Below are 16,660 nucleotides of genomic sequence, written 5' to 3' on the forward strand. Positions count from 1 at the left end.
TTCTGTACACACAGTTACCAGACTATTCTGTACACACAGTTACAATACTATTCTGTACACACAGTTACCAGACTATAATGTACACACAGTTACCAGACTATTCTGTACACACAGTTACCAGACTATAATGTACACACAGTTACCAGACTATTCTGTACACATAGTTACCAGACTATAATGTACATACAGTTACCAGACTATTCTGTACACACAGTTACCAGACTATTCTGTACACACAGTTACCAGACTATAATGTAAACACAGTTACCAGACTATAATGTACACACAGTTACCAGACTATAATGTACACACAGTTACCAGACTATTCTGTACACACAGTTACAATACTATTCTGTACACACAGTTACCAGACTATAATGTAAACACAGTTACCAGACTATAATGTAAACACAGTTACCCGACTATTCTGTACACCCAGTTACCAGACTATTCTGTACACACAGTTACCAGACTATTCTGTACACACAGTTACCAGACTATTCTGTACACACAGTTACCAGACTATTCTGTACACACAGTTACAATACTATTCTGTACACACAGTTACCAGACTATTCTGTACACACAGTTACCAGACTATAATGTACACACAGTTACCAGACTATTCTGTACACACAGTTACCAGACTATAATGTACACACAGTTACCAGACTATTCTGTACACATAGTTACCAGACTATAATGTACATACAGTTACCAGACTATTCTGTACACACAGTTACCAGACTATTCTGTACACACAGTTACCAGACTATAATGTAAACACAGTTACCAGACTATAATGTACACACAGTTACCAGACTATAATGTACACACAGTTACCAGACTATAATGTACACACAGTTACCAGACTATTCTGTACACACAGTTACCAGACTATTCTGTACACACAGTTACCAGGCTATAATGTACATACAGTTACCAGACTATTCTGTACACACAGTTACCAGACTATAATGTACATACAGTTACCAGACTATTCTGTACACACAGTTACCAGGCTATAATGTACATACAGTTACCAGACTATTCTGTACACACAGTTACCAGACTATAATGTAAACACAGTTACCAGACTATAATGTACACACAGTTACCAGACTATAATGCACACACAGTTACCAGACTATAATGTAAACACAGGTACCAGACTATAATGTAAACACAGTTACCCGACTATTCTGTACACCCAGTTACAATACTATTCTGTACACACAGTTACCAGGCTATTCTGTACACACAGTTACCAGACTATTCTGTACACACAGTTACCAGACTATTCTGTACACAAAGTTACCAGACTATTCTGTACACACAGTTACCAGACTATAATGTACACACAGTTACCAGACTATAATGTACACACAGTTACCAGACTATAATGTACACACAGTTACCAGACTATTCTGTACACACAGTTACCAGACTATAATGTACATACAGTTACCAGACAATTCTGTACACACAGTTACCAGACTATTCTGTACACACAGTTACCAGACTATAATGTACACACAGTTACCAGACTATTCTGTACACACAGTTACCAGACTATTCTGTACACACAGTTACCAGACTATTCTGTACACACAGTTACCAGACTATTCTGTACACACAGTTACCAGACTATTCTGTACACACAGTTACCAGGCTATAATGTACACACAGTTACCAGACTATTCTGTACACACAGTTACCAGACTATAATGTACATACAGTTACCAGACTATTCTGTACACACAGTTACCAGGCTATAATGTACACACAGTTACCAGACTATTCTGTACACAAAGTTACCAGACTATTCTGTACACACAGTTACCAGACTATAATGTACACACAGTTACCAGACTATAATGTACACACAGTTACCAGACTATAATGTAAACACAGTTACCAGACTATTCTGTACACCCAGTTACAATACTATTCTGTACACACAGTTACCAGGCTATTCTGTACACACAGTTACCAGACTATTCTGTACACACAGTTACCAGACTATAATGTACACACAGTTACCAGACTATAATGTACACACAGTTACCAGACTATAATGTACACACAGTTACCAGACTATAATGTACACACAGTTACCAGACTATTCTGTACACACAGTTACCAGACTATAATGTACATACAGTTACCAGACAATTCTGTACACACAGTTACCAGACTATTCTGTACACACAGTTACCAGACTATAATGTACATACAGTTACCAGACAATTCTGTACACACAGTTACCAGACTATTCTGTACACACAGTTACCAGACTATAATGTACACACAGTTACCAGACTATTCTGTACACACAGTTACCAGACTATAATGTACACACAGTTACCAGACTATTCTGTACACACAGTTACCAGACTATAATGTACACACAGTTACCAGACTATTCTGTACACACAGTTACCAGACTATTCTGTACACACAGTTACAATACTATTCTGTACACACAGTTACCAGACTATTCTGTACACACAGTTACCAGACTATAATGTACACACAGTTACCAGACTATTCTGTACACACAGTTACCAGACTATAATGTACATACAGTTACCAGACTATTCTGTACACACAGTTACCAGACTATAATGTACACACAGTTACCAGACTATAATGTACACACAGTTACCAGACTATAATGCACACACAGTTACCAGACTATAATGTACACACAGTTACCAGACTATAATGTACACACAGTTACCAGACTATAATGTACATACAGTTACCAGACTATTCTGTACACACAGTTACCAGACTATTCTGTACACACAGTTACCAGACTATAATGTACATACAGTTACCAGACTATTCTGTACACACAGTTACCAGACTATTCTGTACACACAGTTACCAGACTATAATGTAAACACAGTTACCAGACTATAATGTACACACAGTTACCAGACTATAATGTACACACAGTTACAAGACTATAATGTACACACAGTTACCAGACTATTCTGTACACACAGTTACCAGACTATAATGTACACACAGTTACCAGACTATAATGTACACACAGTTACCAGACTATAATGTACACACAGTTACCAGACTATAATGTACACACAGTTACCAGACTATAATGTACACACAGTTACCAGACTATAATGTACACACAGTTACCAGACTATAATGCACACACGGTTACCAGACTATAATGTACACACAGTTACCAGACTATTCTGTACACACAGTTACCAGACTATAATGTACATACAGTTACCAGACTATAATGCACACACGGTTACCAGACTATAATGTACACACAGTTACCAGACTATTCTGTACACACAGTTACCAGACTATAATGTACACACAGTTACCAGACTATAATGTACATACAGTTACCAGACTATAATGTACACACAGTTACCAGACTATAATGTACACACAGTTACCAGACTATTCTGTACACACAGTTACCAGACTATTCTGTACACACAGTTACCAGACTATTCTGTACACACAGTTACCAGACTATAATGTACACACAGTTACCAGACAGTCCCCATAGGAAAACCCTTTGAAGAATCCTTTTTGGTTCCAAATATCAATCAAATTTGATTTGATTTGATTTGAAATATAAACTTTTTCAGTTCCATGTAGAACCATTTACACAGAGGGTTCTACATGGGTTATCCTATGGGGACAGCCAAACAACCCTTTTGGAACCCTTTTTTCTAAGAGTGCAGTCAGTGTGTCCAAAATGGTACCTTATTCCCTATATAGAGCACTACTTTGGACCAGGACCCAATGGTACACGATTCCCCATACAGAGCACTACTTTGGACCAGAGTGTGGGAAGCACTACTTTTCTAAGCGTGTGGGAAGCATAGCCAATGGAAAGATGTCAACTGGTTGACCCATGACAGAACCGTAATATAACTGCTTGACCCATAACAGAACTGTAATATAACTGGTTGATCCATAACAGAACTGTAATATAACCGGTTGATCCATAACAGAACTCTAATATAACTGGTTGATCCATAACAGAACTGTAATATAACTGGTTGATCCATAACATAACTGTAATATAACTGGTTGACCCATAACAGTACTGTAATATAACTGGTTGATCTATAACATAACTGTAATATAACCGGTTGATCCATAACAGAACTGTAATATAACTGGTTGATCCATAACATAACTGTAATATAACTGGTTGACCCATAACAGTACTGTAATATAACTGGTTGATCTATAACATAACTGTAATATAACCGGTTGATCCATAACAGAACTGTAATATAACTGGTTGATCCATAACATAACTGTAATATAACTGGTTGACCCATAACAGAACTGTAATATAACTGGTTGATCTATAACATAACTGTAATATAACCGGTTGATCCATAACAGAACTGTAATATAACTGGTTGACCCATAACAGAACTGTAATATAACCGGTTGATCCATGACATACAGTTGAAGTCGGAAGTTTACATACACTTTAGCCAACTACATTTAATCTCAGTTTTTCACAATTCCTGACATTTAATCCTAGTAAAAATGCCCTGTTTTAGGTCAGTTAGGATCACCACTTCAATATAAGAAATGTCAGAATAATAGTAGAGATAATGATTTATTTCAGCTTTTATTTCTTTCATCACATTCCCAGTGGGTCAGAAGTTTACATACACTCAATTAGTATTTGGTTGCATTGCCAGTAAATTGTTTAACTTGGGTCAAACATTCCGGGAAGCCTTACACAAGCTTCCCACAATAAGTTGGGTACATTTTGGCCCATTCCTTCTGACAGAGCTAGTGTAACTGAGTCAGGTTTGTAGGCCTCCTTGCTCGCACAGGGTATTTTCAATTCAATTGCTCGCACACACTTTTTCACAAATTTACTATGGTATTGAGGTCAGGGCTTTGTGATGGCCAATACCTTGACTTTGTCATTTTTTAGCCATTTTGCCACAACTTTGGAAGTATGCTTGGGGTCATTGTCCATTTGGAAGACCCATTTGCGACCAAGCTTTAACTTCCTGACTGATGTCTTGAGATGTTGCTTCAATATATAAACATCATTTTCCTACCTCATGAAGCCATCTATTTTGTGAAGTGCACCAGTCCCTCCTGCAGCAGAGAACCCCCACAACATGATGCTGCCACCCTCGTGCTTCATGGTTGGGATGGTGTTCTTCGGCTTGCAAGCCTCCCCCTTTTTCCACCAAATATAACAATGGTCATTATGGCCAAAATATTATATGTTTGTTTCATCAGACCAGAGGATATTTCTCCAAAACGTACACTCTTTGTCCCCATGTGTAGTTGCAAACCACAGTCTGGCTTTTTATGGCGGTTTTGGAGCTGTGGCTTTTTCCTTGCTGAGTGGCCTTTCAGGTTATGTCGATATAGGACTCGTTTTACTGTGGATATAGATACTTTTGTACCTGTTTCCTCCAGCATCTTCACAAGGTCATTTGCTGTTGTTCTGGGATTGATTTGCACTTTTCACACCAAAGTACGTTCATCTCTAGGAGACAGAACATGTCTCCTTCCTGAGCGGTATGACGGTATGCCCTTTTAATTTAGAAGATAGTTCATTTAGAAGATAATCCCAAATGGCACCCTATTCCCAACATAGAGCACAACTGTGCTCTGGTCATACGTACTGCACTATGTAGGGGATAGCGTACCATTTGGTATGCAATTTAGAGTAGTTGTAGATGGTGGCACTGAATGCCTGTGTTGTTAGGTGTTGAGTGTCTGTCAGGTGTTGAGTGTCTGTCAGGTGTTGAGTGTTGAGTGTCTGTCAGGTGTTGAGTGTCTGTCAGGTGTTGAGTGTCTGTCAGGTGTTGAGTGTCTGTCAGGTGGTGAGTGTCTGTCAGGAGTTGAGTGTCTGTCAGGTGTTGAGTGTTGAGTGTCTGTCAGGTGTTGAGTGTCTGTCAGGAGTTGAGTGTTGAGTGCCTGTCAGGTGTTGAGGGTTGAGTGTCTGTCAGATGGTGAGGGTTGAGTGTCTGTCAGGTGTTGAGTGTCTGTTGAGTGTCTGTCAGGTGTTGAGTGTCTGTCAGGAGTTGAGTGTTGAGTGCCTGTCAGGTGTTGAGGGTTGAGTGTCTGTCAGGTGTTGAGTGTCTGTCAGGAGTTGAGTGTTGAGTGCCTGTCAGGTGTTGAGGGTTGAGTGTCTGTCAGGTGGTGAGGGTTGAGTGTCTGTCAGGTGTTGAGTGTCTGTTGAGTGTCTGTCAGGTGTTGAGTGTCTGTCAGGAGTTGAGTGTTGAGTGCCTGTCAGGTGTTGAGGGTTGAGTGTCTGTCAGGTGTTGAGTGTTGAGGGTCTGTCAGGTGTTGAGCGTCTGTCAGGTGTTGAGTGTCTGTCAGGTGTTGAGCGTCTGTCAGGTGTTGAGTGTCTGTCAGGTGGTGAGGGTTGAGTGTCTGTCAGCTGTTGAGTGTCTGTTGAGTGTTGAGTGTCTGTCAGCTGTTGAGTGTCTGTTCAGTGTTGAGTGCCTGTCAGGTGTTGCATGTCAGTCAGGCATGGGGAATAGGGACAAGGCCTCTAAATTGTCAGATTCTATGTAATAATAGTATGGGAATAATAATGTGGTTAATAATAATAAAGTGGTTTCTTGCATCAAACAACACTCCCATTCCACAGGCGCTCTCATTTGTTAACTTCTGTAAGCGTAAAAGCCTTGGTTTCATGCGTGTTAATATTAGAAGTTTGTTTTATTCACAGATTTAGCACACTACGCCAACCCAGATGTCCTAGCCTTGTCTGAATCCTGGATTAGGAAGGTCACCAAAAATCCAGATATTTCCATCCCTAACTACAACATTTTCCGACAAGAGAGAACTGCCAAAGGGGGCGGAGTTGCAATCTATTGTAGCTATACTATCCAGGTCTGTGCACAAACAATTCACGCTTCTACTTTTAAAAATCCACCTTTCCAGAAACAAGTCTCTCACCGTTGCCACTTGTTATAGACCCCTTCAGCCCCCAGCTGTGCCATGGACACCATAAATGAATTAATCGCCCCCCATCTATCTTCAGAGTTGATACTGTTAGATGACCTAAACTGGGACATGCTTAACACCCCGGCAGTCCTACAATCTAAATAAGATGCCCTCAATCTCACACAAATTATCAATGAACCTACCAGGTACAACCCTAAATATGTAACCATGGACTCCCTCTTAGATATCATCCTGACCAACTTGCCCTCTAAAAACACGTCTGCTGTCTTCAAACAGGATCTCAGCGATCACTGAATAATTGCCTGCGTGCGTAATGGGTCAGCGGTCGATCATCAATGTCAAACGCTCCCTAAAACACTTCAGCGAGCAGGCCTATCTAATCGACCATGCCCGGGTATCCTGGAAGGATATTGACCTCATCCCATCATTAGAGGATGCCTGGTTGCTCTTCAAAAGTGCCTTCCTCACCACCTTAAATAAGCATGCCCCATTCAAAAAATAGTATAACTAAGAACAGATATAGTACATTGGTACATTCTGGTACATTCTGCCAAGCAGAGAAGAGGTATATAGAGATTTGAAGATGAATGAATTGGAATCAAATCACTTGGTTCTCACACTGAGTTGTGTTTGGTTCTCACACTGAGTTTGTAGTGTTTTCATACGTAGAAATCCAGTGCTAAACTACATGACCAAAATGATGTTTGTCAAACATCTCATTCCAACATCCTGGGCATTAATATGGAGTTGGTCCCCGCTTTGCTGCTATAACAGCCTCCACTCTTCTGAGAAGGCTTTCCACTAGATGTTGGAACATTGCTGTGGGGACTTGCTTCCATACAGCCACAAGAGCGTCAGTGAGGTCAGCGCACTGGTGCTGGACGATTAGACCTGGCTCGCAGTTGGTGTTCCAATTCATCCTAAAGGTGTTCGATGGGGTTGAGGCCTGGGCTTTGTGCAGGCCAAACAAGTACTTTTGATACTGGCTCAGCTATACATAGTGTGATCTATAGAGACTGGTTCAGCTATACATAGTGAAGAGGAGAGATCAAATACAACGCTTTCCTTAAAAATATAAAATGGCTCCTGCAGTGAGAAGAAAAGCTAGTATACCTGGAGCCCTGGAAAGTCAGAGGCAATATTAATATTAGACACACATTTTGTAACTACATTTTATTTAACAATTCATGAAGGTTGGCATATCCATTTTGAAGCATTATTTAGAGTACAGGGTCCCCACTGACAAAAGCAATATTAAAATGTTTTTCATTTTGATTGAATCATTCTCAAGAGGCTTAACAGTGAACAAGAATGTCAGCGTTTAGGCTATCATCAGTGTACGTTGAAGCTAACCCATCTTCCGCAGCAGCTCACTATGTGAAACCTAAGAAATGTTGAGTAGGGTTGAAAAATGTTTTACTACAATGTGCTCTGCTAAACATGACACAGGCTTCAGTTCCCTCCCTAATAAGCTGCCACCAGAGTGAAGGAATGGAAGGCCTTAGTCTGAATAGCACTGTCGCTGTGGTGGCCATGAACTGATCAGCTTCTGGCTGTGTCTTAAATGGCACGCTGTTCACTCTATAGTTCACTACTAATGACCAGAGCCCTATGAGGTTAATACGCTATATCAGGAATAGGGTGCATTTGGGACACCAGTGACTCACATAAATAAATAAAGTATCACCATGAGGATTGGGTGTTGAGGAGAGGCTGTAACGAAGGGTTGAGGAGAGACTGTACCGAAGGGTTGAGGAGAGGCTGTACCGAAGGGTTGAGGAGAGATTGTACCGAAGGGTTGAGGAGAGACTGTACCGAAGGGTTGAGCAGAGACTGTACCGAAGGGTTGAGGAGAGACTGTACCGAAGGGTTGAGGAGAGACTGTACCGAAGGGTTGAGGAGAGACTGTACCGAAGGGTTGAGGAGAGGCTGTACTGAAGGTTTGAAGAGAGGCTGTACCGAAGGGTTGAGGAGAGGCTGTTCTGAAGAGTTGAAGAGAGGCTGTACCGAAGGGTTGAGGAGAGGCTGTACTGAAGGGTTGAAGAGAGTGTCACGCCCTGGCCTTAGAGCCTTTTTATGTCTATATTTGGTTTGGTCATGGTATAATTTGGTGTGGGCATTCTGTTTTCATTTTCTATGGTTTTGTATTTCTATGTTTTTGCCTGGTATGGTTCTCAATCAGGGACAGCTGTCTATCGTTGTCTCTGATTGGGAACCATACTTAGGTAGCCCTTTTCCCTCCTTTCAGTGTGGGAAGTTAACTTTGTTTTAGGAATTGTGCCCTGTAAGGAAAATGTACGCTCATCACGCTGCACCTTGGTCCGCTTCTTTCGACAGCCGTGACAGAGAGGCTGTACCGAAGGGTTGAGGAGAGACTGTACCGAAGGGTTGAGGAGAGACTGTACCGAAGTGTTGAGGAGAGACTGTACCGAAGTGTTGAGGAGAGACTGTACCGAAGTGTTGAGGAGAGGCTGTACCGAAGGGGTGAGGAGAGGCTGTACCGAAGGGTTGAGCGTTTTACTACTTTGCTATACATTCCAGTGGCAGGTGATAGCAGTACAACAATCTCCAGGTGTCAGAGATCAAGCTGAGGCTTTGGTTCTGCTATAACGATCTATAGAGACAGTAAAACATCATCTCCAGGTGTCAGAACCTTGTTATCAAAGACATAAAGACAACACAGTTGTCAGATCATACTGGCTGCCTCTGAAATGGCACCCTATTCTCTATATAGTGCACTACTTTTAACCAGGGCCCATAGACCTCTGGTCAAAAGAAGAGTATCATTTGAGACATAGCCGGTGTCAAGAGGAGAAGAGAGTAAAATGTGTTGAGCGGCTGACTACAGCTTTATTTCCTTTCTTTTTATTGCAATACCCTCATGTTTCTCTGGACCAATCAGATCTCTTTTTATTGCAATACCCTCATGTTTCTCTGGACCAATCAGATCTCTTTTTATTGCAATACCCTCATGTTTCTCTGGACCAATCAGATATATTTTTATTGCAATACCCGCATGTTTCTCTGGACCAATCGGATCTCTTTGCAATGTAAAGTCATGTTTCTCTGGACCTATCGGATATACCTGTAATGTGAAAGTCAAGTCAGGAGATAAATATGAATGTGTTAACAATGCAACAACCATGGATGTGTTATTAGATAAGAATGGAAGAGAATAATTACAACATTTGAATAAGTATCTGCCAATCTACTGACTGGTTCTCTGAAGACTAGTCCATAGCCTGAACAGTGCTCAAAGCATAACCTCATTATTGTATTTTAATCATTCAGTTAAAATAGGTTTGTAATTCAATATGGACAATCAGTATGAAAAAGGTAAAGGCATAAAATACAGAAAAGTCATGGCTCAGTATGCATCTCTGTTAAACCCATTGTTCAGTTGTGGTTCATTTTCCTTGAGATCATGTGATCTTACCTGTGTCTGCGGTCACAGAAAAACTTCCATCTACATCTTAATGGACAATAGACTGGTGGAGATAGAACCTGACATTGCTCTGATGTCAATGGAGCTCACTAGACCTATTTCTACTGTAGTTATAGAGCCCACAGTGGCAACATACCTGACTCTTATCCTCATAGAGGCCGTGGAATGGGGGAGACAGAGAGAGAGCGAGAGAGAGGGGGAGGGAGAGAGAAAGAGAGAGAGTGTAGGATCTCACTAGGGAGTCAGATCACATGTCTCCCCTCCCTCTCCTCTCCTCTCCATCTCTCCCATCACCTCCCTCCCCCTCCCATCCATCTACTCCATCTCCTCCCCTCCATCCCCTCCCTCTTCTCCCCCTCTCCATCTCCTCCCTCTCCTCTCCATCCCCTCCCTTTCCTCCCTCCCATCCATCTACTCCATCTCCTCCCCTCCATCCCCTCCTTCTCCTCCCACTACTCACTCCCCCCATCTCCTCACTCCCCCACTCCCCTCCATCTCCTCCCTCCCCTCCATCCCTCCCCTGCATCTCCTCCATCCATCTCCTCCCTCCCCTCGGGCTGCTACTGCTGCTTTTGATGCAATCAGGAAGTTTGACAGCCTGCCGCCCCAGCCTCCTCCAACCTCCAATCTAGATCCCTGGAAGTGCTGAAGAAATGCTTCTAGCTACAGTACAAATCAAATTGTATTTGTAACATGCGCCGAATACAAATGCTTACTTACAAGCCCTTAACCAAAAATGTTAGTTTTAAGAAAATAAGTACTAAATAAACTAAAGTCAATGTAAATAGTCTGGTGGCTGTTTGGGGGTGGAAGCTGTTAAGGAGCCTTTTGGACCTAGACTTGGCCCTCTGGTACCACTTGCCTTGTGGAAGCAGAGAGAACAGTCTATGACCAGGGTGACTGGAGTCTTTGACAATTTTTTCTTCTGATGGCAGGAAGCTTGGCCCATTGACGTACTAGGCTGTTCACACTACTCTCTGTAGTGCCTTGCAGTCGGAGGCCGAGCAGTTGACATACCAGTGATGCAACCAGTCAGAACAGTCTCGATGCTGCAGCTGTAGAACTATTTGAGGATCTGAGGACCCATGCCAAACATTTCCATGGCATTGTCAAGCCCAAAATAGGCATTGTCAAGCCCTCTTCACGACTATCTTGGTGAGTTTGGACCATGATAGTTTGTTGGTAATGTGGACACCAAGGAAGCTCTCAACCTGCTCCACTACAGCCCTGTTGATGTGAATGGGGGTCGGCCCTCCTTTATCTGTAGTCCACTATCATGTCCTTTGTCTTGCTCACATTGAGGGAGAGGTTGTTGTCCTGGCACCTAACTGCCAGGTCTCTGACTTCCTCCCTGTAGGCTGTCTCATCGTTGTCAGTGATCAGACCTACCACCGCTGACGTCGGCAAACTTAATGATGGTGTTGGAGACGTGCTTGGCCACGCAGTCGAGGGTGAACAAAGAGTACAGGAGCGGACTGAGCATGCAAACCTGAGGGCCCCCCCTGTTGAGGATCAGCGCGGTAGATGTGTTGTTGCCTACCCTTACCACCTGGTGGCAGCCAGGTAGGAAGTCCAGGATCCAATTGCAGAGGGAGGTGTTCAGTAATATGGTCCTTAGCTTAGTGATGAGCTTTGAGGGCACTATGGGGTTGAACGATGAGCTGTAGTCAATGAACAGCATTCTCATGTAGGTGTTCCTTTTGATAGGGCAGTGTGGAGTGCAATATAGATCGCATCATCTGTGGGTCTAGGGGCAATATGTTGGGTAATATGCCAATTGAAATGGGTCTAGGGTTTACGGGAGTATGGTGTCGATGTAAGCCACCACCAGCCTTTCAAAGCACTTCATGGCTACAGATGTGAGTGCTACGGGTCTGTAGTCATTGAAGCAGGTTATCTAGGCGTTCTTGGGCACAGTGACTATGGTGGTCTGCTTGAAACACGTAGAAATTACAGACTCAGTCAGGGAGAGGCTGAAAATGTCAGTGAAGACACTTGCCAGTAGGTCAGCGCATGCTCTGAGTACACGTCCTGGTAATTCGTCTGACCTGTTTAAAGGTCTTGCTCACACCGGCTACAGAGAGCATGATCACACAGTCGTCTGGAACATCTGGTGCTCTCATGCATGTTTCAGTGTTGCTTGCCTCGAAGTGCGCATATGAGTAATTTAGCTTGTCTGGTAGGCTCGTGGCACTGGGCAGCTCACAGCTGGGCTTCCCTTTGTAGTCCGTAATAGTTTGCAAGCCCTGCCACACCTGATGAAAATCAGATCCGGTGTAGTAGGATTCAATGTTCGTCCTGTATTGACACTTTGCCTGTTTGATAGTTCATCGGAGGGTGAAGCGGGATTTCTTATAAGTGTTCGGGTTAGTGCGGATGTTGCCTGTAATCCATGGCTTCTGGTTGGGGTACGTATGGTCACTGTGAAGATGATGTCATCGATGCACTTATTGATGAAGCCGGTGACTGATGTGGTGTACTCTTCAATGCCATCGGATGAATCCCGGAACATATTCCTGTCTGTGCTGGTAAAACTGTCCTGTATCTTAGCATCTGCGTCATCTGACCACTTCTGTATTGAGTGAGTCACTGGTACTTCTTGCTTTAGTTTTTGCTTGTAAGCAGGAATCAGGAGGATAGAATTATGGTCACATTTGCCAAATGGAGGGCAAGGGACAGCTTTGTACACGTCTCTGTGTCAAGTAAAGGTGGTCTAGATTATTTTTTCCTCTTATGTGACATACTGATAGAAATGAGGTAAAATGGATTTCAGTTTGCATTAAAGTCCCCGGCCACTAGGCGTGCCGCCTCTGGATGAGCATTTTATTGTTTGCTTGTTGAGTGCGGTCTTAGTGCCAGCATTGGTTTGTGGTGGTAAATACACGGCTACCAAAAAATTGATGAGAACTCTCTTGGTAGACAGTGTGGTGAACAGCTAGCTATTCATGATGTACTCTACCTCAGGAAAGCAAAACATAGAGACTTACTTAATATTAGGCCACCAGCTGTTAATGACACATAGACACACACCACCACCCCTTGTCTTACAGGACGTAGCTGTTCTGTCTGCCGATGCACGGAAAACCCAGCCAACTGTATTTTATCCGAGTCATAGTTCAGCCACAACTAGGTGAAACATAAGATATTACAGTTTTTATTGTCCGGTTGGTAGGATAGTCTCGAACGGCGCTCATCTAGTTTAATCTCCAATGATTGCATGTTGGCCAATAGGACAGATGGTAGAGGCGGGTTACCCGATTGCCGAATAATTCTCACAAGGAACCCGGATCGGTGTCCCTTGTATCTCCGTCTTTTCTTCACACGACTGATGGGGATTTGTGCCTGTTCCAGGAGCAGCAGTTTATTCTTTGCGTCCTTCGAGACTTTAGAGATGCTTCTAGTTACAATACACTGGATAGGAAGGAGAGCAGTGGAGTTCAACACACTAGAGTAGCACAGATTCTTAGCAGAGTCAAGTTTTTTTATTTTTTTATTTCACCTTTATTTAACCAGGTAGGCTAGTTGAGAACAAGTTCTCATTTGCAACTGCGACCTGGCCAAGATAAAGCATGGCAGTGTGAACAGACAACACAGAGTTACACATGGAGTAAACAATTAACAAGTCAATAACACAGTAGAAAAAAAAGGGGAGACTATATAGATTGTGTGCAAAAGGCATGAGGAGGTAGGCGAATAATTACAATTTTGCAGAGTAATAACACGGGAGTGATAAATGATCAGATGGTCATGTACAGGTAGAGATATTGGTGTGCAAAAGAGCAGAAAAGTAAATAAATAAAAACAGTATGGGGATGGGGTAGGTAAAAATGGGTGGGCTATTTACTGATAGATTATGTACAGCTGCAGCGATCGGTTAACTGCTCAGATAGCAGATGTTTGAAGTTGGTGAGGGAGATAAAAGTCTCCAACTTCAGCAATTTTTGCAATTCGTTCCAGTCACAGTTAGCAGCGAACTGGAACGAAAGGCGGCCAAATGAGGTGTTGGCTTTAGGGATGATCAGTGAGATACACCTGCTGGAGCGCATGCTACGGATGGGTGTTGCCATCGTGACCAGTGAACTGAGATAAGGCGGAGCTTTACCTAATATGGACTTGTAGATGACCTGGAGCCAGTGGGTCTGGCGACGAATATGTAGCGAGGGCCAGCCGACTAGAGCATACAAGTCGCAGTGGTGGGTGGTATAAGGTGCTTTAGTGACAAAACGGATGGCACTGTGATAAACTGCATCCAGTTTGCTGAGTAGAGTGTTGGAAGCAATTTTGTAGTTGACATCGCCGAAGTCGAGGATCGGTAGGATAGTCCGTTTTACTAGGGTAAGTTTGGCGGCGTGAGTGAAGGAGGCTTTGTTGCGGAATAGAAAGCCGATTCTTGATTTGATTTTCGATTGGAGATGCTTGATATGAGTCTGGAAGGAGAGTTTACAGTCTAGCCAGACACCTAGGTACTTATAGATGTCCACATATTCAAGGTCGGAACCATCGAGGGTGGTGATGCTGGTCAGGCGTGCGGGTGCAGGCAGCGAACGGTTGAAAAGCATGCATTTGGTTTTACTAGCGTTTAAGAGCAGTTGGAGGCCACGGAAGGAGTGTTGTATGGCATTGAAGCTCGTTTGGAGGTTAGATAGCACTGTGTCCAAGGACGGGCTGGAAGTATATAGAATGGTGTCGTCTGCGTAGAGGTGGATCAGGGAATCGCCCGCAGCAAGAGCAACATCATTGATATATACAGAGAAAAGAGTCGGCCCGAGGATTGAACCCTGTGGCACCTCCATAGAGACTGCCAGAGGACCGGACAGCATGCCCTCTGACTTAACTCTGTCTGCAAAGTAATTGGTGAACCAGGCAAGGCAGTCATCCGAAAAACAGAGGCTACTGAGTCTGCCGATAAGAATATGGTGATTGACAGAGTCGAAAGCCTTGGCAAGGTCGATGAAGACGGCTGCACAGTACTGTCTTTTATCGATGGCGGTTATGATATCGTTTAGTACCTTGAGCGTGGCTGAGGTGCACCCGTGACCGGCTCGGAAACCAGATTGCACAGCGGAGAAGGTACGGTGGGATTCGAGATGGTCAGTGACCTGTTTGTTGACTTGGCTTTCGAAGACCTTAGATAGGCAGGGCAGGATGGATATAGGTCTGTAACAGTTTGGGTCCAGGGTGTCTCCCCCTTTGAAGAGGGGGATGACTGCGGCAGCTTTCCAATCCTTGGGGATCTCAGACGATATGAAAGAGAGGTTGAACAGGCTGGTAATAGGGGTTGTGACAATGGCGGCGGATAGTTTCAGAAATAGAGGGTCCAGATTGTCAAGCCCAGCTGATTTGTACGGGTCCAGGTTTTGCAGCTCTTTCAGAACATCTGCTATCTGGATTTGGGTAAAGGAGAACCTGGAGAGGCTTGGGCGAGTAGCTGCAGGGGGGCGGAGCTGTTGGCCGAGGTTGGAGTAGCCAGGCGGAAGGCATGGCCAGCTGTTGAGAAATGCTTGTTGAAGTTTTCGATAATCATGGATTCATCGGTGGTGACCGTGTTACCTAGCCTCAGTGCAGTGGGCAGCTGGGAGGAAGTGCTCTTGTTCTCCATGGACTTCAGTGTCCCAGAACTTTTGGAGTTGGAGCTACAGGATGCAAACTTCTGCCTGAAGAAGCTGGCCTTAGCTTTCCTGACTGACTGCGTGTATTGGTTCCTGACTTCCCTGAACAGTTGCAAATCGCGGGGACTATTCGATGCTATTGCAGTCCGCCACAGGATATTTTTGTGCTGGTCGAGGGCAGTCAGGTCTGGAGTGAACCAAGGGCTGTATCTGTTCTTAGTTCTGCATTTTTTGAACGGAGCATGCTTATCTAAAATGGTGAGGAATTTACTTTTAAAGAATGACCAGGCATCCTCAACTGACGGCGTGAGGTCAATGTCCTTCCAGGATACCCGGGCCAGGTCGATTAGAAAGGCCTGCTCACAGAAGTGTTTTAGGGAGCGTTTGACAGTGATGAGGGGTGGTTGTTTGACTGCGGCTCCGTAGCGGATACAGGCAATGAGGCAGTGATCGCTGAGATCCTGGTTGAAGACAGCGGAGGTGTATTTGGAGGGCCAGTTGGTCAGGATGACGTCTATGAGGGTGCCCTTGTTTACAGATTTAAGGTTGTACCTGGTGGGTTCCTTGATGATTTGTGTGAGATTGAGGGCATCTAGCTTAGATTGTAGGACTGCCGAGGTGTTAAGCATATCCCAGTTTA

General features: G+C 43.6%; 1 protein-coding gene across 1 annotated transcript in view; it reads right to left on the reverse strand.

The window, feature by feature from the left end:
* Positions 1-16,660, reverse strand: part of LOC112267339 (contactin-5-like) — a 271,228-nt gene that overhangs the window by 24,744 nt on the left and 229,824 nt on the right. The gene's annotated exons all lie outside the window — the stretch shown is intronic.

This window comes from Oncorhynchus tshawytscha, linkage group LG14, assembly GCF_018296145.1.
Source record: "Oncorhynchus tshawytscha isolate Ot180627B linkage group LG14, Otsh_v2.0, whole genome shotgun sequence".
Lineage (NCBI taxonomy): Eukaryota > Metazoa > Chordata > Actinopteri > Salmoniformes > Salmonidae > Oncorhynchus > Oncorhynchus tshawytscha.